This window comes from Staurois parvus, unplaced genomic scaffold, assembly GCF_062004578.1.
Source record: "Staurois parvus isolate SC_StPar_1 unplaced genomic scaffold, SC_StPar_1.0 ptg000151l, whole genome shotgun sequence".
NCBI classification, from domain to species: Eukaryota; Metazoa; Chordata; class Amphibia; order Anura; family Ranidae; genus Staurois; species Staurois parvus.
The window spans coordinates 12198922-12225983 of record NW_028317947.1 but is presented as its reverse complement, the minus strand read 5'-3'; the positions used below and the strand labels follow the sequence as shown (position 1 = coordinate 12225983).

At 47.1% G+C, this 27062-nt stretch overlaps 1 long non-coding RNA gene across 1 annotated transcript in view; it reads left to right on the top strand.

The window, feature by feature from the left end:
- The window catches only part of LOC149464482 (uncharacterized), a 45823-nt gene that overhangs the window by 7197 nt on the left and 11564 nt on the right, over positions 1-27062 (top strand). Inside the window, exon 2 of the long non-coding RNA XR_016312358.1 lies at positions 25320-25577. This is a non-coding gene — a long non-coding RNA (uncharacterized LOC149464482). The remainder of the gene's footprint in view (positions 1-25319; positions 25578-27062) is intronic.

Below are 27062 nucleotides of genomic sequence, written 5' to 3'. Positions count from 1 at the left end.
TTTCTTTCATGCGTAACCTCAAAGTATGGTGTACCGGGTCCATTTGAACACCGGAAAAACGCTTTCCATGTTTTTTTCATGATGAAAAAAGGCTCTGGACAGCATCTGGAAATGGAAGAGTTAAAAAAAATTTTTAAACGCAAACGCCTATAAACGCGTTTCGCTGCATTTACAAGCGTTTTGTGTTTGAAATACTGATAAAATCTAGCGCTGAGCGCAAGTTTTTTTGCGTTCAAAAAAACGACTGTAAACTCAACTTCCTGTAAATGACGATATGTACATGGACACATAGGAAAACATTAGGGAGAGTTCAGGGGCTGCTGGGAAAAATGCAGAAAAGCTCCTAAACGTGAGTTTATCATCTGCAGTGTACATGGAGCCTTACAACCACTTTAAGCTTTCAGTATTATTGGCTGGCCATTTCTAAGCTGCTGAAGCCAGCAGATCAGGCACAGTGGTGAAGACATCTTCATCGATTTTCAATATCCAGAGACATGACATCTTGTCAATATCCGAGAACCTTTTCTTGGACGTTTTGTGTTGTATGGCTGTTTGACAAGTGTTTACTTTTCCTTGTGATCTCAATGATGGTTATTGGGGTTGCCAGTCTTATTAGAAATGTATGGGGCTACCATCGCAGGCCCTCAATTGCAAATTCCCCGACTTCCATACGTTTTGAGACCTTACCTTAAACATGCATTGCGTTGCAAATGCGGTGTAGAAAAATATCAGAATTTTTTTATCTAGATTTGTTGCAGGTAGATGGATCTGAATTCGGTTCAGTAGGGATCCACGTGTGGCCATGCCTGTTTGACAGAAGTCAGTCGTTAGATCGACTTTGGTTGAACAGGCTTGTTGAAAAATGTTCTGCAGGTGCTGATCAATGGATCGGACAATGGAGAGTACCACTGTCAGCATACAGTGTTCTGGGGGGGAATTATTCCATTCATTTCGCCTGAGTTGATCTGTTCTTTCTTTTTTTTTTTTTTTTTCATCTATGACCAGCTATAGAGACTCAGGAACACTCGAGCCAAGCAATGTGCGATTCTAAGAAATGAGGTCAGCGGTGGCGGTCTCCACACCTTTCTCATGACAGTGGCCCTTTAAGTGACAGTATTGTTGTTCAGATATTTATAGAACCTGATAGCAGTAAAATGGCTTCTAGGTATATTTATTTATTTCAGGTACTTATATACTGTTGATTAATGCAGCACTTTACATATATATATTGTACATTCACATCAGTCCCTAACCCTCAAGGGGTGTACATTCTAAGGTCCCTAACTTACATTCATACATACACATACTAGGGACAATTTACACAGGATCCAGTTAACCTACAGCATGTGTATGGAATGTGGGAGGAAACCCACGCAGGCACAGGGAGAACATGCAAACTCCAGGCAAGAGGTGCTGTGGTTGGGATTTGAACCAACAACCCCAGTACTGCCAGGTGGAAGTGCTAACCATCTAGCCACTGTGCTGCCCATATATAGAGCCAAATGCTTATACCTGATTAGGGAAGAACACCACTAATGCCCCATGCACGCTGGCTTATTGTAAATGCTAACAGGAGACAATCCGCGTTAAAAAACGCACCAGAGCCGCATTTTTTTCAAAATCTTTTAGACGTGTTCAGGTGCATTTGGTTGTTTATTTCATTTATTCTGCCCATTGAAATTTAATAAAAGGTGCCTAGCGCTTAGGCACGTTTAGCCCCGTTATGCCTTTTTATGCCCAAAAGCTCCTCTCCTGAACGCAAAAGAAACGCTTTGGCAGAAGGAGTTTTGACCCCTGAAAACTCATGTGTGCGTGGACACATAGGGATCTATTTACTAAAGCTGGAGAGTGCAAAATCAGGCTCACTCCTGCTTAGTGTCCATGCAAGCTTTTTTACCCCCAGAAAGTGTTGGTTGGGTTTATGAAGTTGTCGCAGAATTATTAAAGCAGTTTAGACTCTTTACCTTGAACGTGGAGCTCCTTGCAAATTGCTTTGAGATTAATTGTTTCAGTCAAAATTCTGCATTTGAGACATAACACTTGGAACACCGTCCAAATGCCGCATATATCAGTCTGTCATTCATTTTGACAGGCTGCTGGCAGAAGGCTGTATGCTGCCCCTGTGCCTCCCTTGCGCTGCCCCTGTACCTCCCTTGTACTGCCCCTGTGCCTCCCTTGCACTGCCCCTGTGCCTCCCTTGCACTGCCCCTGTACCTCCCTTGTACTGCCCCTGTGCCTCCCTTGCACTGCCCCTGTGCCTCCCTTGCACTGCCCCTGTGCCTCCCTTGCACTGCCCCTGTGCCTCCCTTACACTGCCCCTGTGCCTCCCTTGCACTGCCCCTGTGCCTCCCTTACACTGCCCCTGTGCCTCCCTTACACTGCCCCTGTGCCTCCCTTACACTGCCCCTGTGCCTCCCTTACACTGCCCCTGTGCCTCCCTTGCACTGCCCCTGTACTTCCCTTGTACTGCCCCTGTGCCTCCCTTGCACTGCCCCTGTGCCTCCCTCTCACTGCCCCTGTACCTCCCTTGTGCTGCCCCTGTGCCTCCCTTGCACTGCCCCTGTGCTGTGCCTCCCTTGCACTGCCCCTGTGCCTCCCTTGCACTGCCCCTGTACCTCCCTTGCACTGCCCCTGTGCCTCCCTTGCACTGCCCCTGTGCCTCCCTCTCACTGCCCCTGTACCTCCCTTGTACTGCCCCTGTGCCTCCCTCTCACTTCCCCTGTGCCTCCCTTGTGCTGCCTCCGTGCCTCCCTTGCACTGCCCCTGTGCCTCCCTCTCACTGCCCCTGTGCCTCCCTCTCACTGCCCCTGTGCCTCCCTCGTGCTGCCCCTGTACCTCCCTTGCGCTGCCCCTGTGCCTCCCTTGCGCTGCCCCTGTGCCTCCCTTGCGCTGCCCCTGTGCCTCCCTTGCGCTGCCCCTGTGCCTCCCTTGCACTGCCCCTGTACCTCCCTTGTACTGCCCCTGTGCCTCCCTCTCACTGCCCCTGTGCCTCCCTCTCACTGCCCCTGTGCCTCCCTTGTGCTGCCTCCATGCCTCCCTCTCACTGCCCCTGTGCCTCCCTCTCACTGCCCCTGTGCCTCCCTCTCACTGCCCCTGTGCCTCCCTCTCACTGCCCCTGTGCCTCCCTCTCACTGCCCCTGTACCTCCCTTGTGCTGCCTCTATGCCTCCCTTGCACTGCCCCTGTGCCTCCCTCTCACTGCCCCTGTACCTCCCTTGTGCTGCCTCCCTTGCACTGCCCCTGTGCCTCCCTTTCACTGCCCCTGTACCTCCCTCGTGCTGCCCCTGTACCTCCCTTGTACTGCCCCTGTGCCTCCCTCTCACTTCCCCTGTGCCTCCCTTGTGCTGCCTCCGTGCCTCCCTCTCACTGCCCCTGTGCCTCCCTCTCACTGCCCCTGTGCCTCCCTTGTGCTGCCCCTGTGCCTCCCTTGTGCTGCCCCTGTACCTCCCTTGTGCTGCCCCTGTGCCTCCCTTGCGCTGCCCCTGTGCCTCCCTTGCGCTGCCCCTGTGCCTCCCTTGCGCTGCCCCTGTGCCTCCCTTGCACTGCCCCTGTACCTCCCTTGTACTGCCCCTGTGCCTCCCTCTCACTGCCCCTGTGCCTCCCTCTCACTGCCCCTGTGCCTCCCTTGTGCTGCCTCCATGCCTCCCTCTCACTGCCCCTGTGCCTCCCTCTCACTGCCCCTGTACCTCCCTTGTACTGCCCCTGTGCCTCCCTCTCACTGCCCCTGTGCCTCCCTCTCACTGCCCCTGTGCCTCCCTCTCACTGCCCCTGTACCTCCCTTGTGCTGCCTCTATGCCTCCCTTGCACTGCCCCTGTGCCTCCCTCTCACTGCCCCTGTACCTCCCTTGTGCTGCCTCCCTTGCACTGCCCCTGTGCCTCCCTTTCACTGCCCCTGTACCTCCCTCGTGCTGCCTCCATGGCTCCCTTGCACTGCCACTGTGCATCCCTCTCACTGCCCCTGTACCTCTCTTGTGCTGCCTCCATGCCTCCCTTGCACTGCCACTGTGCATCCCTCTCACTGCCCCTGTACCTCCCTTGTGCTGCCTCCATGCCTCCTTTGTACTGCCCCTGTGTCTCCCTTGCGCAGCTGCGTCCCATCCTTGCGCTGTCCATGTGCCACCCTTGCGCTGCCCTGTGCCTCCCTTGCGCTGCCCTGTACCTCCCTTGCACTGCCCCTGTGCCTCCCTCTCACTGCCCCTGTACCTCCCTTGTGCTGCCCCTGTGCCTCCCTTGCACTGCCCCTGTGCTGTGCCTCCCTTGCACTGCCCCTGTGCCTCCCTTGCACTGCCCCTGTGCCTCCCTTGCACTGCCCCTGTACCTCCCTTGTACTGCCCCTGTGCCTCCCTTGTACTGCCCCTGTGCCTCCCTTGCACTGCCCCTGTACCTCCCTTGTACTGCCCCTGTGCCTCCCTTGCAGTGCCCCTGTGCCTCCCTCTCACTTCCCCTGTGCCTCCCTTGTGCTGCCTCCGTGCCTCCCTTGCACTGCCCCTGTGCCTCCCTCTCACTGCCCCTGTACCTCCCTTGTACTGCCCCTGTGCCTCCCTCTCACTGCCCCTGTGCCTCCCTCTCACTGCCCCTGTACCTCCCTTGCGCTGCCCCTGTGCCTCCCTTGCGCTGCCCCTGTGCCTCCCTTGCGCTGCCCCTGTGCCTCCCTTGCGCTGCCCCTGTACCTCCCTTGCGCTGCCCCTGTGCCTCCCTTGCGCTGCCCCTGTGCCTCCCTTGCACTGCCCCTGTACCTCCCTTGCACTGCCCCTGTGCCTCCCTTGCACTGCCCCTGTGCCTCCCTCTCACTGCCCCTGTGCCTCCCTTGTGCTGCCTCCATGCCTCCCTCTCACTGCCCCTGTGCCTCCCTTGTACTGCCCCTGTGCCTCCCTCTCACTGCCCCTGTACCTCCCTTGTGCTGCCTCCATGCCTCCCTTGCACTGCCCCTGTGCCTCCCTCTCACTGCCCCTGTACCTCCCTTGTGCTGCCTCCATGCCTCCCTTGCACTGCCCCTGTGCCTCCCTTTCACTGCCCCTGTACCTCCCTCGTGCTGCCTCCATGCCTCCCTTGCACTGCCACTGTGCCTCCCCCTCACTGCCCCTGTACCTCCCTTGTGCTGCCTCCATGCCTCCTTTGTACTGCCCCTGTGTCTCCCTTGCGCAGCTGCGTCCCATCCTTGCGCTGTCCATGTGCCACCCTTGCGCTGCCCTGTGCCTCCCTTGCGCTGCCCCTGTGCTTCCCTCTCACTTCCCCCGTACCTCACTTGTGCTGCCTCCATGTCTCCCTTGCGCTGCCCCTGTGCCACCCTTGCGCTGCCCCTGTGCCACCCTTGCGCTGCCCCTGTGCCACCCTTGCGCTGCCCCTGTGCCACCCTTGCGCTGCCCCTGAGCCTCTTTTGTGCTGTGCTTTGCGCTGCCCCTGTGCCTCCCTTGCGCTGCCCCTGTGCCTCCCTTGCGCTGCCCCGGTGCCTCCCTTTGCACTGTCCATGTGACATCCTTTGCGCTGCCCCTGTGCTTCCCTTGCGCTGCCCCTGAGCCTCTTTTATGCTGTGCTTTGCGCTGTCCATATGCCACCCTTTATGCTGCCCCTGTGCCTCCTTTGTGCTGCCCCTGTGCCTCCTTTGTGCTGCCCCGTACCTCCCTTGTGCCACCCTTTGCGCTGTTTATGTGCCACCCTTTGCGCTGCCCCTGTGCCTCCCTTGCGCTGCCCCTGTGCCGCCCCTGTGCCTCCCTTGTGCTGCCCCTGTGCCGCCCCTGTGCCTCCCTTGCGCTGCCCCTGTGCCGCCCCTGTGCCTCCCTTGTGCTGCCCCTGTGCCTCCCTTGTACCCCAAAACGCTGTGGTACAGGCCACACTGTCTGTGTGTATGAGGCTTAGTATTGTTATTGTATTTGTCATTTTGAAAGGCTAATATAAAATAAAGGATGAGATAAAACACTTATGATGTTTTGCATAGTCATGTTTCATGGTTGCATAACTAAGGGGTGTGGCGGGGGGGGTGTCCTTCACCTAAATGCATTGTCATTTGTTCTCATTCCAGAAAGCCGGAAGGTGTGTAAACCTGATGAGTGGGCACATTTATTTCCAAGGTGGCCACAAGAGCTTTTCAGTCCAGAACTGAACTAAGCCTTAAGCTGAACTGTGGGGAAAATACAACTCCTCCTTTGTAGTGGGGTTCCTCCTGCACTGCAAGGTGCTACATTCTCACTTATGACTAGGATTCCCAGGAAAAAGGACTTTTATTTCCCTTATCCCTTGGTTCCCCTGTAGCTGGCACTCAAATCAATACAAAATAAATAGCACTTCCTTCCTCTACCAAAATCCCAATAGATTGCTTAACATTCCTTCCCCTGAAGTACAAACATAGTAATAAAAATAAGCAAACTTATAATAAGTGACTACCCAAAAGAATATCCAAAAAAATATATCCAAAAAAATATATCAAAATATATATAAAGTCCCATACACCTAAAGTCCAAAGTAAAATTCACGTATCCAAAATCTTTACAAGTGATCTCTCAATATGTCTTTATCCCCGGATCAGATTGGTGATTTATTCCAGAAAATCTTCAAGTGCCCCCATCAAAGATATAATCAGCATAGACTCCATATTATAGATGAAAGTGTCTCCACACATGGATCAAATATCGTCTCCTGCCTTTGCCCACAGACCTCATAAACAGACCAGGGATCAGTATATGTATTTAAAATTTCAACAATTTTATTGTAGCAACTTACATTCAAGTTAGATGAGCACAGCTTCCATACACTGGGAACGTCCCAAAAAAAAAGAGCCCACTCCTTAGCGGTGACTGTTTTACAGCCCCTTATACATAAGACAGAGAGAGCCAGGCAACCATGGGAGTCTCAAGGGTTGGAACCACCGCGTGTTCCCGAATCCAAGATGGCTGCCCCGGCACTTCCGGAAAAAACGTCAGTACGTCACGTGCCCCGGACGCGTTTCGTCACATCCAGACTTTTTCAACAGGGATCCCTGTTGAAAAAGTCCGGATGTGACGAAACGCGTCCGGGGCACGTGACGTTGTGACGTACTGATGTTTTTTCCGGAAGTGCCGGGGCGGCCATCTTGGATTCGGGAACACGCGGTGGTTCCAACCCTTGAGACTCCCATGGTTGCCTGGCTCTCTCTGTCTTGTGTATAAGGGGCTGTAAAACAGTCACCGCTAAGGAGTGGGCTCTTTTTTTTTGGGACGATCCCAGTGTATGGAAGCTGTGCTCATCTAACTTGAATGTAAGTTGCTACAATAAAATTGTTGAAATTTTAAATACATATACTGATCCCTGGTCTGTTTATGAGGTCTGTGGGCAAAGGCAGGAGACGATATTTGATCCATGTGTGGAGACACTTTCATCTATAATATGGAGTCTATGCTGATTATATCTTTGATGGGGGCACTTGAAGATTTTCTGGAATATATCACCAATCTGATCCGGGGATAAAGACATATTGAGAGATCACTTGTAAAGATTTTGGATACGTGAATTTTACTTTGGACTTTAGGTGTATGGGACTTTATATATATTTTGATATATTTTTTTGGATATATTTTTTTGTATATTCTTTTGGGTAGTCACTTATTATAAGTTGGCACTCAAATCCCCATTCATTCCTCCTTGTGAATGGTCTCTTCATCCTCACGTACAGTGAAGGGCCAATGGCCTTGATAAGGAGTGCCTGTGACCGTCTGAGAGGCTGCGGGGGCCAGTGTTATACTGTGGATCAGGTAAGTAGAAGTCCTATATACTGCTGGTTCCCCCGGCATAAACAAGCGGTGTGGGGAAGCTTCACTACACGGGAGGATTTTTATGTTCCCTAGAGTTTGGCTTTAGGCAGCTTTTACACTAATCAATTTTTCTTTTCAAAAGCAGAAAAAAAAAAAACGCATGACCATTAGATCCTATGGGGCTCATCACACCAGTCAATTGTGGGTCTGTTGCGTTTTAAAAAATCCTGCTTGCTGCGTTTTTGATGCGGTAAAAAAAACACACCTCCCGATTGAAACAAACGGATAGTAGATAAAAAATACAGCAAATACACATCAAAATCGCACATGTGGTTGTGTTTTTGGAGTCCTTTTTTCACAGGTGCAACACGCAGTAAAAACACAGCAAAAGCACGTGTTTCTACTGCGTTTTTGCAACACAGCAGGGTGAAAACAGCCTCGGGTCTGGTTCACACCAATGTGTTTTTAAAGCACTACAGTCCATTTAACATGGTTTCCTATAGGACACCTTCACAATTTCCTTTCACATTTTCAGCCGCTGTGTTTTCGGAAAGGGTCAAGGACTTTTTTTTTTCCCTAGATTGTGTTTTTGGTGCAATAGATTTCAATGGAACTGCAGGTGTTGCCCTTTTTTTATGTGTTTTGAATTCTTTTTCACCAATAGGAAAGTATTGAGTGCAACTTTACACTCTCTGGCACTCAAATCGCATCAAAGTAGTGCAGGAAACTTTTCAAAATTGCAGCGACTTTGAAAAGGTTCCTGCACTACTTTGATGCAACTTTCAGTGCCGTGTAAAGTGGCATCAAAGTCACGCGCAATACTTTCCTATTGGCAAAAAAAAAAAATGCATCAGAAACATACCAGTAAATGCACCATAAAAATTCATCAATCGCAAGACACATAAGTGTGAGCCAGGCCTAAAGCTAAACTCTGCAGACACAGCCTTAGGCTCCATGTACACGGGACACTAATTCCGCTTCTTGGTGCTCCTGGCCCCTCTCCCCTGCTGAGTGTCACTATAGCATGCTGCTTGCTATGGGGGCACTTGTGTGTGCTCGCTTGCAGGCTGGCTCTAGGTGTTCATTGACTCACAGAGTTGTATTGGCTCCGCCCCCCACTCTCTCACTGGCTGTGATTGACAGCAGCAGGAGCCAGTAGCTGCCACTGTTGCCTGTCTGTCCAGTGAGGAGAGAGAGCCAGGAGAGTCACTGCTCTCATACATATTGCTGGATCAAGATTGGGCTCAGCCGCGGGGAAACCAGACCACAGGTTTTTTTTACCTTAATACATACAAAGCATTGAGGTAAAAAAAAAACCTCGTAGCTTTAGGCTCCATGTACACGGGACACTTCTGAATGATGGAAACTGACTGCTGGAAAACGTAGATTAAAAAAAGGTCTTTGCATAAGGTGTTTATGAGTTTTTCATTTAGAAGCGTTTTTTTTTTTTTTAAGATAACCTCATGAGACCTTCCAAAATGCCAAGAATGCACTAGAAAACAGTAAAAAATTACCTATTTCAGACAATTTTAGAAAAATAGAGCAGAAGCAGAGAGAACAGTATGTGTTTAGATTAGCTGTCTTTTTTTTTTTTGTGGTGTTTGGATGTGTTCCAGCTCATTTCTGTGCCGCAATTATTGCAGCAGTGTCTAACATATTTTTTTTTCATGCGAAACCTCAAAGTATGGTGTACCAGGTCCATTTGAGTACCGCGAAAACACTTTGCATGCATTTTTCATGATGAAAAAAGGCTCTGAACAGCATCTGGAAATGGAAGAGTTAAAAAAAATTTCAAACGCAAATGCCTATAAGTGCAGTTAGCTGCGTTTAGCCGCATTTTGCGTTTGAAACGCTGATAAAATCTACTGCTGAACGCAAGTTTTCTGCGTTCAAAAAAACGACTGTGAACTCAACTGCCTGTAAAGGATGATGTGTACATGGACACATAAGAGAACATTAGGGAGAGTTCAGGGGCTGCTGAAAAAAACGCAGCAAAGCTCCTAAACGTGAGTTTATCAGCTGCAGTGTACATGGAGCCTTAATCAGGAGTGGAAAGCCAGTCATGTAATATTCCTTCTTTATTGGGCCATTCTATAGATACACATGTAAAACATATATACGTTATATACAGTGATAGGAATATATTTGAAGCTCATAAACTGGCGGATGCAAATAAAAACGAGAACGCTTTGGGCTCACAATACCAGATAGAGTTCTAAGACCAGAAGCCGTGTCTGTGAAGCCTAAATAAAATATTATTACAGTGACAATGATGAGAGGCCTTTTATGACAGGCTGTAGAAAGCCGTGACTGGTCGGGTGGATGACTCTCATGTAGTTACTGGCTAGTATTTGCCTTTATGCTGGTATAATCCTGGCTTATAATTTTTGTCTTATGACAACATGGAGGTCACAGGGACAAGGGCCTGAATCACCCAGCTGACAGACGTCAAGAAGGAGACAAGTAGGGTGCCACTGCTGAATTGCCTTCTGAAAAAATGGTGGCCTGGCTGTCATGCTATGAGCCACCAACCCAGAACAATGCAGATCGGGACTTAAAATGACACTGAACTCTTGTTTAAAAAAATAAAAATTATTCAGGAATTTATTCTCAACTCAAAAGAGTCCTTACTATTACTCTCAGCCTCCAATTCTTTTGTTTTTGCTGCTGTGATCTGACTTAACAGGTGGCTGCGTTTGCTCCCACTAGATGCAGGGAACATAGTCACCCCCTCTTGCTCGCTCCCGAGATGGACTGTGGATTATGGTCTATGGCAGGGTTTCTCAACCAGAGTTCCTCCAGAGGTTGCTGGGGGTTCCTTGAGCAACAAGCAATATCCTCCTCTCAGGTTCCGTTGACACCATTGATCGTTTTAGCTATCTATAAGGGGGTAATTCTTCCCAATGACCACAAGCGTAAGGAGCATTCTTCCCACTGACCATCACACGAATGTATCATGAGCTGCAGATACAGTCATTTTTAGCAGGGGTTCCCCAAGACCAAAAATTAATTTTAAAGGGTTCCTCTGCTTTGAAAAGATCAAGAAAGGCTGGTCTGTGGAATGTGTAGGAAAGATGGAGAAAGGCTGGCCTATGGGATGTGTAGGAAAGATGGAGAAAGGCTGGCCTATGGGATGTGTAGGAAAGATGGAGAAAGGCTGGTCAATGGGATGCGTAGGAAAGATGGAGAAAGGCTGGTCAATGGGATGCGTAGGAAAGATGGAGAAAGGCTGGTCTATGGGATGCGTAGGAAAGACGGAGAAAGGCTGGTCTATGGGATGCGTAGGAAAGACGGAGAAAGGCTGGTCTATGGGATGCGTAGGAAAGATGAAGAAAGGCTGGGCTATGGGATGCGTAGGAAAGATGGAGAAAGGCTGGGCTATGGCATGCGTAGGAACGATGGAGAAAGGCTGGTCTATGGGATGCGTAGGAAAGATGGAGAAAGGCTGGTCTATGGGATGCGTAGGAAAGATGGAGAAAGGCTGGTCTATGGGATGCGTAGGAAAGATGGAGAAAGGCTGGTCTATGGGATGCGTAGGAAAGATGGAGAAAGGCTGGTCTATGGGATGCGTAGGAAAGATGGAGAAAGGCTGGTCTATGGGATGCGTAGGAAAGATGGAGAAAGGCTGGTCTATGGGATGTGTAGGAAAGATGGAGAAAGGCTGGTCTATGGGATGCGTAGGAAAGATGGAGACAGGCTGGTCAATGGGATGTGTAGGAAAGATCGAGAAAGGCTGGTCTATGGGATGCGTAGGAAAGATGGAGAAAGGCTGGTCTATGGGATGCGTAGGAAAGATGGAGAAAGGCTGGTCTATGGGATGTGTAGGAAAGATGGAGAAAGGCTGGTCTATGGGATGTGTAGGAAAGATCGAGAAAGGCTGGTCTATGGGATGTGTAGGAAAGATGGAGAAAGGCTGGTCTATGGGATGTGTAGGAAAGATCGAGAAAGGCTGGTCTATGGGATGTGTAGGAAAGATCGAGAAAGGCTGGTCTATGGGATGTGTAGGAAAGATGGAGAAAGGCTGGTCTATGGGATGTGTAGGAAAGATGGAGAAAGGCTGGTCTATGGGATGTGTAGGAAAGATGGAGAAAGGCTGGTCTATGGGATGTGTAGGAAAGATGGAGAAAGGCTGGTCTATGGGATGTGTAGGAAAGATGGAGAAAGGCTGGTCTATGGGATGTGTGTGCAGTTAGCATTTTTAGGCTGTCAATAATGGCAGCCTTCATGTTGGTCTCGAGTTGATTCTGATACTTACCTTCCCCCACACTCCCCTGCTGCTGCATTCGCCTGCTGCAGCCCTATCTCTGGGTTTGGGGAACCTTCTCCCCTTCAGGTGCTCAGCACTACCAGGTCTGGGAAAGGAGAGGCGGCAGGGAAGGTCCCTAGACATGTGTAAGGTCTGACACTGAGCTCACAAAGGGCTATGTACTCACATGGAAGAAAAATATATTTGAAATATATTTTTAAAATATTCTTCCCAAATATATTGACAGATATTTGAAATGCTACAATTTTGGCCATATTCAATATATTAAAAAATAAATAAATAAATAAATATATATATATACACTGTATGTTGAAATGCATTTTTATTACAAAATATATGAAAAATATTTTTAAAAATACATTTCAAATATACTGTATGTCTTTAAAAATACAAATCTACATTTTTGGAACGCACTTACAAATATATGTAAAAATATATGTTAAAAAAATCTGAAGAATATTTGAAATGTATTTTTAAAAATATTTTTCATATATTTTGTAATAAAAACGCATTTCAACATACAGTATATATATATATTTATTGAAATATATTGAATACGGCCAAAATTGTAGCATTTCAAATACCGTATTTTTCACTCCATAAGACGCACTTTTTTCCCCCCAAATAGGGGGGGGAAATGTCAGTGCGTCATATGGAGCGGCCGGTCCAGTATTCCCACCGCCGCCGCCGCGTGAGAATACTGTGCCAGCCACTCGTCTCTTCTCTGCAGCAGAACCTTACCTGTTCCTGGGCCCGGCATCTGTAGTGTGGGCTCTCGGCTGTGACAGCTGGGTGCCCAGTGCGCATGCGCAAGAAGCGCTGCGCTTTGTGAATGGTACGGCGTCTTCTGGGACACATGACAGTTCCCAGAAGACGCCAGACCAATCACAAAGCGCAGCGCTTCTCGCTCATGCGCACTGGGCACCCGGCTATCAGCCGGGTGCCCACACTAAAGGGAGGACAACTCCGCGGAAGTGGGAGCGGGTACCTGTCAAATTCAGGTACCCGCTCCCCCTCCCTCCCCAGTCTCCTGGTCATCTCCTGTACTGTCTGCAGTCTCTGGTCATCTCCTATACTGTCTGCAGTCTCTGGTCATCTCCTGTACTGTCTGCAGTCTCTGGTCATCTCCTGTACTGTCTGCAGTCTCTGGTCATCTCCTGTACTGTGTCCGCAGTCTCTGGTCATCTCCTGTACTATGTCCGCAGTCTCTGGTCATCTCCTGTACTATGTCTGCAGTCTCTGGTCATCTCCTGTACTATGTCCGCAGTCTCTGGTCATCTTCTGTACTGTGTCCGCAGTCTCTGGTCATCTCCTGTACTGTGTCCGCAGTCTCTGGTCATCTCCTGTACTGTGTCCGCAGTCTCTGGTCATCTCCTGTACTGTGTCCGCAGTCTCTGGTCATCTCCTGTACTATGTCCGCAGTCTCTGGTCATCTCCTGTACTATGTCCGCAGTCTCTGGTCATCTCCTGTACTATGTCCGCAGTCTCTGGTCATCTCCTGTACTATGTCCGCAGTCTCTGGTCATCTCCTGTACTATGTCCGCAGTCTCTGGTCATCTCCTGTACTGTGTCCGCAGTCTCTGGTCATCTCCTGTACTATGTCTGCAGTCTCTGGTCATCTCCTGTACTGTGTCCGCAGTCTCTGGTCATCTTCTGTACTGTGTCCGCAGTCTCTGGTCATCTCCTGTACTGTGTCCGCAGTCTCTGGTCATCTCCTGTACTGTGTCCGCAGTCTCTGGTCATCTCCTGTACTGTGTCCGCAGTCTCTGGTCATCTCCTGTACTATGTCTGCAGTCTCTGGTCATCTCCTGTACTGTGTCTGCAGTCTCTGGTCATCTCCTGTACTGTGTCTGCAGTCTCTGGTCATCTCCTGTACTGTGTCTGCAGTCTCTGGTCATCTCCTGTACTGTGTCTGCAGTCTCTGGTCATCTCCTGCACTGTGTCTACAGTCCATTGGTTCAGAATATTTTTTTCTTGTTTTCCGCCTCTAAAACCTAGGTGCGTCTTATGGTCAGGTGCGTCTTATGGAGCGAAAAATACGGTATATGTCAATATATTTGGGAAGAATATTTTTAAAATCTATTTCAAGTATATTTTTCTTCCATATGGGTACTCAGGGCTCCAGCAGGCCAACACAGAGGTAGGTTGATCTCTGATTTATTAGGTGGTAACGGTGATCTTTTCCTGCTGTATTGTTGGAGGAGAATAAAAATTGACGTTAGTTTTCCTTCACATGAGTTTCTTTTCTGTTTAAACACCTGAGTCATTGTGAGTGTCATTGTCACAGGTTTTACAAGAAGAGACAGACAGGCACACGTGCTCCTATAATACAGAAGAAAGGACTGGGGCTGGGGCTGGGGCTTGGAGCCATTGTGTTCCGCTATCAGCTGCAGTACACTCCTGCCTTAACTATGTCACTGCTAAAAACACAGACCTCTCGGAGACAGGTAAAGCCCAACGCCAGGCAAACGAACAGTCCTGCACCCACACTGAAAGGGTTAAATGCTTGTTTCTAACTAGGGAGCACTTTTACTTATCTGATCCTCCACTGCAGATGTCCCTGTCCCAACACACTGGCAATGGGCTATCTTTCATTGTTTTCATTTCCAATTCAGGGCCATGGTCCCTGCATCTGTCTTGATTATGTCAGAGAACATCGGAGTGTAGGGGTGCAGAGGCCACCAAGACCAGTCTAGCAGTGCAGAGGAGCCTGCGGGAGTAGAGGATCAGTAAAACTGCTGCAGTGCAATCGCAGCCCCACTGCAAGGGAGGCCTTTAAGCCCTGGTGCACACTGATGCGGTGTGGAAGTTGCAGCATTTTCAGTGTGAATTCAGCACCACATCAGAATCGCACCCCGTTCACAGGAACAGATGCGGGTGTGTATGTTAACGACACCCCCACATCGGTCCACGAAACGATGTGCAGAATCGGTTCATGTAGGTGTTAACACCTATGCGATCCAATTCTAGTGCGGACCAAAAAAGGGTCCTGCATCTATTTGGTGCGGGTGTGGTGCGAATAGAGCCATACAAAATGTATGGCTGTAATCGTACCGCATACAAATCGCATGTGATTTGTTCCTGTGCGATTACACATGGGATTTACCACACCGCTGCAGTGTGAACCAGGGCTTAGTTTTCCCATGGTTCACGTTAAAGCGGAGCTCCACCCAAAAGGGGAAGATCCACTTTAAGGACTGCTCCCCAATAAGGATTGGCACCTTTGGGGGGCGGGGGCCCGAATTTGACAGGTAACCGCTCCCACTTTCCGTCCGATTGCCTAGGCGACCCGAAGCGGAAGGTGTCCTCCCTCCCTGTAGTCTTTTGGGACACATGACAGGTCCCAGAAAACTACAGGACCATTCACAAAGTGCAGCGCTACTCGCACATGCGCAGAGGGTACCCGGCTGTGAAGCCGCAAGCTATCACAACGGGGTACCCAGACTGTGATGCCGGCCTCCTGGAATACAGGACAGACGGTGAAACGGGCTTCGGGGGACACGCCATGGGACTGAGGGACAGGTGGCTGTTTTTAAAAAGTCAACAGCTACAGTTTTTGTAGCTGCTGACTTTTATTTTTTGACAGCGTGAGTGGAACTCCGCTTTAAACATATTTTGCTTTGAATTTTGTTGGAAGCAACGATTGACTGACCAGATTTTGCTGGTTAACTTTAAGGCTACTTTTGCACTGATCGCATTGAAAACGCATACGCTTTTTACGGCGTTTGCAGTGCTTTTTTCTTTTAAAAGGACATGTGACTCAAAAACCGCGCCAAAAAATACAACACAGCTGCGTCCATTGATTTCAATGGTGAGGTGCATTTTTGGTGTTTTTTTTTTATTTATCACACCAAACCTGCACCAAAAATGCAGCAAGCAGGATTTTAAAACATGCACCAGATCGCAACAGATCAGTGTGAAGAGGTCCATAGGAATACATTTTTTTTCTCCTTTTTTTAACGCAAAAGGGGAAGAAAAACAAATAAGTGTGAAAGCAGCCTAAAGTGGTTGTAAAGGCAAAAGGTTTATTACTTTCAAGTGCAACTTCCCTCACTCAGTCAACATGGACCATTTCTAATCCTTATGCTGCTAGCATTAGTAAAGAGATCTTCTTTTTTTTTTTTTTTTTTGCATTCTTTCATTTACTTCCTGGTTTCCATGTCTGGGCAAATGATGTCATCCATTCCAGAAGTCTTCAGGAGGGGAGGAGGGGTTCTCAGCTCAGCCAATGCCTGAGCTAAGGATAGATGGATTCCAGGAAGTAACTGCTACATAAATCATCTCCCATTACTCAAGATGGGCCCTGCCCAAAATGTCAGGAGATGTTTTTTAAAATGATTTCTCAGCAAAATAAAGCATTGAGGCTTGGATGGATGGAGGAGTTTGTATTGAATATTAACCACTTCCAATCCGGACACTTTCACCCCCTTCCTGTCCAGGCCAATTTTCACTTTCAGCGCTGTTACTTTTTGAATGACAATTGCGCGGTCATGCAGCACTGTACCCATATGAATTTTTTAGCATTTTTTTGAGACAGATAAAACTTTATTTTGGTGGTATTTATTCACCACTGGGATTTTTATTTTTATTTTTTGCTATATAAATGAAGAAATCCAAAAAGTTTGAAAAAAAGTGTTTTCCTTATAAACTTTTGCAAATAAATAATCTTTGTTCATAAATCTTGTCCAAAATGTATTCAGCTATCTGTTTAGTAAAAAAAAAAAACAACCCAAATTAGTTTATAACCCAAAATTATAATTTTTCAAAACTTTTTTACATTTTTATTTTTTTTATATTATTATGTATTTAGTTTTTTTTTAACATACTGTCAACCAAGCAGTACACTGTCACCATAGTGACACTGTACTACTTGTGGGGGGTGATGATTTTTTTTTTTACTTTTACATACAGCCATAAAGGCTGTAAAAGCAATCATTTCTCCTTCTCTCTGGCTGCATTCTTGTAACCGTTGAAAAATACTGTGAGAGCTGTGATTAGTCACAGCTTGTCACATGGTACAAGGCTGTTGTGAATAGCCTTGCACCATGTGCTCTCTGTGATCATTCACAGATTTCACTAGTAGTAAGCAATGATGTCCGCAAGTGACATCTTGCTTACTACTATTCATGTGATCACTGATTGGCCAATCAGTGATCACATGATCGGGACCTCACTCAGAGGTCCCGTACAGCAATCGGTGTCCTCCAGACACAGCGGGCATCGGATCCCAGGGAGCACGCACAGGCTAAAATGGCGGGCGCCATTTATGAACGGCAACTCACCCCTGCACTGCTCCTGTCTGGCCGTTTATATACATTGGCTGGATGGGAAGTGGTTATAAATGAATTGTATAGCATGTTTGGTTTGTGGCACTCAGATGCACTTTAATGCATTCTCTGCATTAAAGTAAAAAACCTCCCCATGCAGCCCCTCCCTTAAATACTTACCTGAGCCCGATCTCAGTCCAGCATTGTGCACAACATCTTCAGCAGCTTTCTCCTCTCCCGGCTCTCACAGGCTGGGCTGACAGCAGCAGCCATTGGCTCCCTCTGCTGTCAGTCAAAACCTGTGAGTGGGAGGCTGGGCCGACCCGGGCTGTGTGTCTGAATAGACGCTAAGAGTCTGGCTTGGGAGCGAGTCCACAAGAGTGCCCCCCATAGGAAGCAGTTTCTCTGGTGGGCACTTGGCAGGGGGCGGAGCCATGAGTGCCGGGAGGACCTGAAAATAGGAGGATCAGGGCTGCTCTGTGCAAAATCACTACACAGAGCAGGTAGGTATAACATGTTTATTATTTTAATGGGAAAAAAAACAAAGCTTTAGTGTCATTTTAAGTTATTTAAAGGGTTACCCCACCCAAAAGTGATCTTTTGCACATACTGTTTGCACATACTTCAACAATAATCTTACTATAAGATTCTATAGGCATTTCACGTATTTTAGGTATGTCATGTACCCGTAAAAGCCACCCTTGTGCTGCTGAGTGTCGCCATCTTGGATATGGATGTGTCAGCAGCCCCAGCAGATTTAGAGCTGTCAATCAAGTGATACCCTTTTCCGCTTCCCCAACAGATACATAAAGGGTTAGGAAGGGAGGGGAGGGGCTGATGAGCTGGACCAGCACAACATAAAGAGTTAGGAAGGAAGGTGAGGGGAGGGGCTGATGAGCTGGACCAGCACAACATAAAGGGTTAGGAAGGTTAGAGGAGGGACTGATGAGCTGGACCAGCACAACATAAAGGGATAGGAAGGTTAGAGGAGGGACTGATGAGCTGGACCAGCACAACATAAAGAGGAAGGAAGGGGAGGGGAGGGGCTGATGAGCTGGACCAGCACAGCATAAAGAGGAAGGAAGGTGAGGGGAGGGGCTGATGAGCTGGACCAGCACAACATAAAGAGGAAGGAAGGTGAGGGGAGGGGCTGATAAGCTGGACCAGCACAGCATAAAGAGGAAGGAAGGGGAGGGGAGGGGCTAATGAGCTGGACCAGCACAACATAAAGAGGAAGGAAGGAAGGTGAGGGGAGGGGCTAATGAGCTGGACCAGCACAACATAAAGAGGAAGGAAGGAAGGTGAGGGGAGGGGCTGATGAGCTGGACCAGCACAGCATAAAGAGGAAGGAAGGTGAGGGGAGCGGAGGGGCTAATGAGCTGGACCAGCACAACATAAAGAGGAAGGAAGGAAGGTGAGGGGAGGGGCTAATGAGCTGGACCAGCACAACATAAAGAGGAAGGAAGGTGAGGGGAGGGGCTGATTAGCTGGACCAGCGCATCATAAAGAGGAAGGAAGGTGAGGGGAGGGGCTGATTAGCTGGACCAGCGCAACATAAAGAGGAAGGAAGGTGAGGGGAGGGGCTGATGAGCTGGACCAGCACAGCATAAAGAGGAAGGAAGGTGAGGGGAGGGGCTGATTAGCTGGACCAGCGCATCATAAAGAGGAAGGAAGGTGAGGGGAGGGGCTGATGAGCTGGACCAGCACAACATAAAGAGGAAGGAAGGTGAGGGGAGGGGCTGATGAGCTGGACCAGCACAGCATAAAGAGGAAGGAAGGTGAGGGGAGGGGCTGATGAGCTGGACCAGCGCATCATAAAGAGGAAGGAAGGTGAGGGGAGGGGCTGATGAGCTGGACCAGCACAGCATAAAGAGGAAGGAAGGTGAGGGGAGGGGCTGATTAGCTGGACCAGCACAGCATAAAGAGGAAGGAAGGTGAGGGGAGGGGCTGATTAGCTGGGCCAGCACAACATAGAGAGTTAGGAAGGAAGGTGAGGGGAGTGGAGGGGCTGATTAGCTGGACCAGCAGTTAGACACTGCGAAAAGAAGGAGGGAGGGGGCTGTGTCATTCTATTGACTTTTTCTGGAGTCGAAAGACGAGCACACAAAAGCTGCACCCCAGGCATATAGAGAAGACATCCGTGATTGCAGCTTTTTATTCATAAATAGATCATTAAATGTATTTTCTAAATGTAGTTAGTGCAAACACCTGAAATTAATGTGGTTTCTTACACCCAGCTGAATGGCAGATTGAGAGAAGGATGGACAATACTAGGAGCCAATCAGTCGTGCTAACATAAAGCGACCATGCTGACGGAAGGAGAGCTGAGTGACCATAGGGATACCCCATCAGTCTGCTGCTGCTCCTTCCAATCAGCAGGCTGGTGGTGGAGAGATGAAAGCACTGTATTCATTACTGTAACAGAGAAAGTGCTGTCATCCACCTGGCTGTACGGCAGAGCTGTGTACATATCAGGAAAGGATGAACATAAATACAAATCCTTTTGCAGGTATAGCAGCTTCCATGTGTGTATTTAGTCCTTGATGTAGACATTTGCCGGAGTTCAGCTTTAAAGTTCCAATTAACACACCCAAAGGGCAAACAGAGATTTTCATGATTTATTATTGAATACTGTTTGTGATGTTTATATCCCTCATTTTCTTGGCTTTCCTTTGACTCTGCAGAAATCGATTTACTATTTATGAGATTAATAGGACGCCATTATAGCAGCCTATCAGATAGAGCAGTCAGGGCTTGGGTTCAGAATTCTAGGCCTCAGGGGCCATTCTTCTTAATTGTCTGATCCTGGTCTTATAGGTAGGTGGAGTAGGACGCACCTTGGTATGACTCACACAGGCTGGCATCCTATGTCTGGATGTATCAAGCACTTTTCAAATCTGGTTTTGGCGTTTCAGCTGCCAGAATGCGTTTACATTCAGACTCATATGTTTATTCACTTCAATAAATTGTCTAAGATAATCTTTTACATTATATCGGGCTCCGCCCAGCACTGTCTGTTGCAGTACTTAAAGTGGTCAGGCCCTCTGGTTTTTATGTATTCTACATTGGATAATGTTTTACTGATTAGTTCCACAAACAAGGATTTATTCACTTCTAGGTGGGTTGGTATAGGGTTCTCGTTTGCTAATGGGCTTCTACAAGTGTCTGAAACCTTTTAAAGTGAGCCTGGGCTTTGTCTGTGCAGGACAAAGGAACAGATTCGCTTTTTGATGGTGGTCCCATTCCATTTGCTCCCCACCCCTCAGTTTTACCGTTGGGAACACAGAAAAGCTGTGCAAAGATGCCAATTTTATGGCATAAGTAGGGGCAGGACCACCCAGAAAGGCGTGATTTAGGCAGGAGGGCCCAGAAGGTGAGCTTGATCTGGGTAGGACCACTCCAGAGGTGGTAGCAACTCCCTCCTCATTGGCCTACCTAATCGCAGGCTATCCTCTCTTCAGTCTATCATGAATGCTGCTGCCAGACTCATCCACCTTACTAACCGTTCTGTATCTGCCATCCCTCTCTGCCAATCCCTCCACTGGCTTCCCATTGCCCAACGAATAAAATTCAAAACATTAACAATCACATATAAAGCCATTTATTACTCTGCCCCCAATTAGATCACCAATCTTGTCTCCAAATATCACCCAAACCGTGCTCTATTCCTCCCACGACCTCCTGCTCTCTAGCTCCCTTGTCTCCTTCTCCCATGCTCTGCTCCAGGACTTCTTCAGAGCCTCCCCCATCCTCTGGAACTCTCTAACCCAATCTATCTGCCCACTTTTAGGCGATCTCTGAAAACCTGTCTCTTCAGGGAAGCCTATCCTGCCCTCAGCTAATAACAGAATCTTCTATTCCTCCTACCAGTCCATCCCACACAGCTATTACGTTTTGTACAGCCTCTTCCTCTTAGACTGTAAGCTCAAAGGATCAGGGCCCTCCTTTCCCTCTTGTACTGAACTGCATTGTTGCTGTATTGTCTCCCGTTATATTGTAAAGCGCTGAGCAAACTGTTGGCGCTATATAAATCCTGTATAATAATAATGATAGACTTTGCTTACCTCTATGTTGTATTATAGGCAGCTGGTCTTGCAACCAATAAGACTTCAGCTCTTGTTCTTCAGAAACTGAAACCAAGATCTGATCTTCTATTTTTATTTTAATTTGTATAAATTTCTTACTAGAGCAGTCATAAGATAACCAACATTTTTCTGGTGGACCAGTTAGCAGTCTGATGTCTATGGAACAACTGCTGGTACCTTCAACTAAGGCCGATCTGGGGAAGCAGTGATTGGGCAGATAAGAAAACATTGCCCAATCAGTAGTGTTTTTACATGATAGGCTGACCCCAGAAGGAACCTGCAGTGCCCCTCCTTCACCTCTCTGTATTGACCTAGCATTGACAAACAATAGTCCCATGTGACCATTAATATTTGGAGATAAATACTTGTCAGGGAAGGAGATTGGATGAGAAATCTTGATCCAGTTGCCCTCAACCACCTTCCATTGGATATGACCATCTTATAGGTGCCTACAGACAGATGATGCCCAAACAGCCATTATTACAAGTAATCATTGTACAATCATGCAACCACCTTCCATTGGATATGACCATCTTATAGGTGCCTACAGACATATGATGCCCATACAGCCATTATTACAAGTGATCATTGTACAATCATGCAACCACTTTCCATTGGATATGACCATCTTATAGGTGCCTACAGACATATGCCTAAACAGCCATTGTTACAAATGATAATTGTACAATCATACAACCACCTTCCATTGGATATGACCATCTTATAGGTGCCTACAGACATATGATGCCCATACAGCCATTATTACAAGTGATCATTGTACAATCATGCAACCACTTTCCATTGGATATGACCATCTTATAGGTGCCTACAGACAGATGATGCCCATACAGCCATTATTACAAGTGATCATTGTACAATCATGCAACCATTTTCCATTGGATATGACCATCTTATAGGTGCCTACAGACATATGATGCCCATACAGCCATTATTACAAGTGATCATTGTACAATCATGCAACCACTTTCCACTGGATATGACCATCTTATAGGTGCCTACAGATATATTATTCCCATACAGCCATTATTACAAGTGATCATTGTACAATCATGCAACCACTTTCCATTGGATATGACCATCTTATAGGTGCCTACAGACATATGATGCCCATACAGCCATTATTACAAGTGATCATTGTACAATCATGCAACCACTTTCCATTGGATATGACCATCTTATAGGTGCCTACAGACATATGATGCCCATACAGCCATTATTACAAGTGATCATTGTACAATCATGCAACCACCTTCCATTGAATATGACCATCTTATAGGTGCCTACAGACAGATGGTGCCCAAACAGCCATTATTACAATAATCATTGTACAATCATGCAGGCTGGTTGAAAATATGAGTCTTTTACAAATGAAGGCTATGGCAGGTATCTGCCTGTCATGGTGGAAAACCGCAATAATCGTCCAGGAAAATCTATCCAGCCAAACGATACAATAGAAAAAGGCTCAGATTTCAGGTAGTGGAGCTTCTGTACAGATACACAAACCTGATCAAACTATAAACTGCAAATGTTCTTTGTCTACAGTGTCTTTAGGCACCTTAAAGTGTATGGAAACCCAAATGTTCCTGAGGTGTTAAAACCCTCTATTGGGTTTTTATTACTGTCTATGTCCCAACCTTTGAAGATTTATGTTAGCCATACACTATTCATATATTGTTTGATTCCTTGTCCTGAATTCCAGCCTTGGGTGGCCCTGTCGTAACCACCCAACTCCACAAATTTTCAACTGAAAAATTGAAGGAGCCAGCTGGAAAATTGTCAACCAAGCTGGCATTCAATTAGATGCAGTCACTGTTTGGCCATTCTGAAAGCTGTGGGTGTTGGCAGCTCTAAAAATGCAATGGCGGATACTTGGAGTGGTGGATTACTGGCAGCGGAACCTTGCGGGAACAGAGCTTTCATGTTGGGATTTTATTTTGTCACAGCTATACTAGTGATGAGCCTCTGGGGCAACTAAGAAGTATTTCTGCTGCCTCCGAGAAAATGTCACAGAAACCTCAGGAAGTGAATGCAATGTTTAGTCAAAAAACTGACGCACTACGCAAAAGATTTGTTAGAGTGCGGCAAAGTGGGAATGTATTCAAAACTTATATTGAATCAATGATCCAACGCATTTTGAGGCCACACAGCTTCCCCATCATCAGGGCTTTACCAATACTGATGTGGACTCTGGGTGACGATGAATAAGGGCTGATGTACACTGCAGCTGATAAACTCACATTTAGGAGCTGTTCAGCGTTTTTATCAGCAGCCCCTGAACTCTCCCTAATGTTTTCCTGTGTGTCCATGTACACATCTTCGTTTACAGTCATTTACAGGCATTTGAGTTTACAGTCGTTTTTTTTGAACGCAGAAAACTTGCATTCAGCAGTGATTTTATCCGCGTTTCAAACGCAAAACTTGTGTAAATGTGGCTAAATGCAGCAAATCGCGTTTATAAGCGTTTGAAATTTTTTTAACTCTTCCAGTTCCCGATGCTGTCCAGAGCCTTTTTTCATCATGAAAATGCATGGAAAGCGGTTTCAAGGTACTCAGATGGACAAAACACTGAACACAGGATGTTCCTACCAAGCTTGTCACACATTGTAATGACCAATTCACACCTCAGACCTCTCCCACCCTTGGAAACAAAAGATATGTTAATGACCATTCACACCTCAAATTCCTCATGAAGACCCCCTGCCAGCTGACCTTAATGACTCCCTCCACCAGACATCTTTCCCACCCTTGGAAACAAAAGAAATGTCAATGAGCAACTCACACCTAATTATCTCAACAAATACTGCTGTCTCTGCTTCTACTCTCTGTATTTCCTTGAAACAGTCTGAAATAGTTAATTTACCACATTTCAGTGCATTCTGGGAATTTGGGAGGTTCTCCTGTGTTTATTTTTAAAAAATGCTTCTAAACGCAAACGCACATAAACGCGTTATGCAAATGCGGTTAAACAGACGTTTTTTAACGTACGTTTCCAGCAGTCAGTTTCCATCATTCAGAAGTGTCCCGTGCACATGGGGCCTTAGTCGTATGAATCAATAGAGGATTTGGTCACGTTCAGAAGCTGGGTTGGGTTACTTTCTAGACTTTAAACGTTGCAGAGTGCAATAGCGGCAGGAGAGATTCCTCCATACACGCTGTTGAGCGTGGATGGGGGAATTTGTTGATTTCCCTTGTGGGATGAACAAGAGAATTCAAAGCATGTATGGCTAGCTTTACTCTTTCTCTTTGTCTTCAGGACCACGGACTCAGAGTCTGACACTGAGCCTTGATTCACACTGTTGCAGTGTAGGATGTGCCGCAATTCCTGTGCGTTTTTCACACCGCATCACAATCGCACTCCATTTATGTGATCCACTGCGGGTGTCAATGGTAAGTTAACGACACCCCAAAAATGGTCCGCGAAACGCAATGCGATTAGCTGAATTGGAACCCATGGGTGCGAACATCAATGCAAATCGATTCCAGTGCAGTAAAAGAAAAGTGCATGCATACAAAATGAACGGGCTCAAATCGCACTGTAAAGAATTGCATGTGATTTGAATGCTGTGCGATTCCAGTCCGAATCACATGCGGTTCCCCACACTGCACCAGGCTAAGAAAAAAATTCTAAATTTTGAGTTGTCACCAGAACAAAAACATAAGGGAAATCTTCCAATGAAGACAACTGTGTCAGTGACTGCCCAAGATGGGGTTTCGGTCACTATAGGTCAGGAAATGAAGGGAAATCTCCCCAGTCAGACACATACAGCTATAAAACCCGACTGAAGTCCTACAGTGTTGTCTCTGCAGATAAAACAACTGCCACATCTGAATGTAAGTGGTAAATACATTGTAACATCTTAAACACGCCCAACAGAGTGTAAGTTCCTGGATATAGTCTGTAGAAGCACCGCCTGTCGTTTTAATTCATTCTTTTCAAATCTTTCTTCTATTTTTAGGTCATGTAGTGGCCAATATCTGTGGATAAGTGCTGCTCTCGTCTAGAGATCTCCTTTCTAGAAGTGAAAAGTTCTTTCTGCCGGTGCCACAGGCTGCTTTCCTTCCAGGCCTCCATGAGTTAACGTGGAGGGAGGCTGGGATCGGAGTGAGGAAGTACAGACACTGTGTACAGAGACCGGCAAGCAGAGATCCAGCCCTTTCTGCAGGGACCTGTCGCAGAGAAGACCACAGCCAACCTGTTACTACTGACACACACAGTAAGTCAGCTCTCTCCGAGTCCTCTGAGCTCTGCTGCTCTGTACTGTGATATATAGAAAAGTCTGGGTGATGGCTACCAAGCTCAGAGGTGAGCTATTCAGGGCTGCTTCCAGATAGTGGATAGCCCAGTTGGTAAGCCTGGATACCAAGGTTTCCCAATGTCACCAAACTTTTCTATTTTGAATTTAGGGTGGTCTCTGATGCTTGTGCATGTCAAGACTTATCATATGTTTGTGTATTCAGTTAATGATTTATTTAATTTGAGGTCATGTTCATTAAAGTTTTTGTAAATGCTAAGTTTTTTTTTTTATAATTAAAAAAACAAAACAAAAAAAAACAAGTTGTGTAATGGTAATTCACAGAACGGTCTTTTACCTCCTCTTCTGGAGTCCCCCCCCCCTCATCGGCGCTGTGTGCTCCTTCTTCTCTGCTGGTGCCCCCTCAGCAAGCCAGGTGCTGCGGGGGCACTTGTGCATGTGTGCTCCCAAGCTGGGCTGTGTGCGCCCATAGACACGTGAAACATGTTCTCCACTCTCTCCTCCACAGGATTTGACTTGACAGCAGCAGGAGCCAATGTGCCCTGTGAAAGCAGGAAGAGGGGAGAGTGCTGCTGTAGCTGGGGACAGTGTTGGGTTGAGAGAGGTCTCAGGTAAGTGCTTAGGGGGGGTGGTGTGGGGCACATGTATTAGAAGGTATTTTACCTTAAAGCGTAGCTCCACTCAAAACGGGAAGTTCCGCTTTAAGGACTGGTCCCCCACTCCTCGTTAAGGATTGGCACCTATGGGGATTGGGTACCCCAAAATTGATAGGTACCCGCTCCCACTTCCACTGTGATCGCCTAGACCTTAGTTGTCCTTCTCCAATGTTGCATTAAATGTTTTCAAACCTCTAACAATATATTGACCTTTAAAGTGAATCTGTACCTTGCCCATGGAAGAGAAAGAAACAGGTTGACTTAAATAGTACTCTCACCAGCAGCATATACCTGTCGACTCTTCTTTCTGTCACTCCATTTAGCCGCCAAGAACAAAGGAAAGTCTTTTCTAGGCTACAAGTCACCAAAGTTGTAGCTTATGCATGACTATGAACTCCTTGTGCAGCAAAATTGATTGGCCAAGCACTGTCACATGGAGAAAGTCCATGACTTTGCACTTCCATACCCAAAAGTAATGGGTATTTTCTTTGGTTCCTGGGGTAGGGTGACTGTAAAGGAAAGAAACATATGGACGGATGGGAAAGGGGGGGGGGGACAATTAAAGGCTAATTTCATCTTTCAGGGAAAAATTAAAAATGCACATATTTTTGCAGGAAAAAAACATGCATTTATTATTTTTTCCTAAAATAGCCTGCAAAGCATTGTACCCATGATCATTGAAGTAATGTCAAGCTTCTGCAGGCACGTCCTTCAGCTTTCTTGCCCGTACCTCTGTACACAGGGCTGCTGCTAGAAACGTATAATACATACAACCAACCTGACTGCCCCC